This window comes from Rhincodon typus, chromosome 8 (genome assembly GCF_021869965.1).
Source record: "Rhincodon typus isolate 14 chromosome 8, sRhiTyp1.1, whole genome shotgun sequence".
NCBI lineage: Eukaryota > Metazoa > Chordata > Chondrichthyes > Orectolobiformes > Rhincodontidae > Rhincodon > Rhincodon typus.
Window position 1 is genome coordinate 58,356,087 of NC_063339.1, and position 1,309 is coordinate 58,357,395.

The following is a 1,309-nucleotide window of genomic DNA, read 5'->3' on the forward strand; positions in this document are numbered from 1 at the left end:
TGGGAGGCGGTGTTGGATCAGGGATTGGGTGGGTGGGAGCCGGGGTTGGATTGGGGATTTGGGGCAGAAGCTGGGGTTGAATCAGTAGTTGAGTTTGGCAGGCGGTGTTGGATCAGGGGTTGGGGGACAGGAGTAGGGGTTAGATCAGGGATTGGGGGTTTGGAGCTGGGGTTGGATCAGGGGTTAGGCAAGGGTGGGAGCAGGGGTTGGGTCAGGGATTGGGGTGCAGGAGTTGTGTTTGGACCAGGACATGGGGAAAAGGAGCCGGGTTTAGATCAGGGGTTGGGAGTAGCAGCTGCAGTTGGATCAGAGACTTGGGGGGCAGGAGGTGGGGTTGGATCAGGGGTTGGGCAAGGGTGAGAGCTGGGGTTGGGTCAGGGATTGGGTACAGGAGCTGGGTTTGGATTAGGGGTTGGGTGGGGTGGGAGCCGGGGTTAGATCATGGATAGGGGGTTGGGAGCTGGGGTTGGATCAGGGTGGGGGAGAGGGATGGGAGCCGATGTTGGTGTAGGGGTTGGGAGGTGGGAGCCGGTATTGGATCAGGGATTGGGTAAAGGAGCTAGGGTTGGATCAGGGATTGGGGGTGGGTGCCAGAGTTGGATCAGGGGTTATGGGTGTGGGAGCCGGTGTTGGATCAGGAATGGGGGTGGTGGGAGCTGGTGTTGGATGATGGCTTGGGGTCTGGAGACAGTGTTGGATCAGGGATGGAGAGCAGGAGCTGTGGTTGGATCATGGGTTGGGGGTTGTGAGCCGGGATGGAATTAGGGGTTGGGGCTGGATCAGGGTTTGGGTCAGGGACTGGAGGCAGGCACTGGGACTGGGTCAGGCGATGGGGGCAGGAGTCAGGTTGGATCAGAGATTGGAGTTGGGAGCCGGGGTTAGATCAGGAATTAGGGGCAGGAGCTGGGGTTGGATCATGGTTTGGGAGTGGCACCTGTGGTTAGATAAAGGGTTGGGAGTTGTGAGTTGGGGTGGAATCAGGGGCTGGGGGCAGGAGCCGGGTTCGGTCAGGGACTGGAGGCAGGGACTAGGTCTGGATCAGGAGTTGGGAGCAGGAGTCAGGGTTTGATCAGGGATTAGGAGAATGGGAGCCAGGGTTGGATCAGGGATTAGGGGCAGGAGCTGAGGTTGGATCAGGGATGGGGGTTGGGAGCCAGGGTTGGACCAGGGGTTAGGTGTTGGGAGATGGGTGGATCAGGAGTTGGAGGCAGGAGCCCAGTTGGGTCAGGGGCTGGAGGCAGGCACTGGGACTGGGTCAGGGGTTGGGGGCAGGAGCCAGGTTTGGGCCAGGGACTGGGACTGGGTCAGG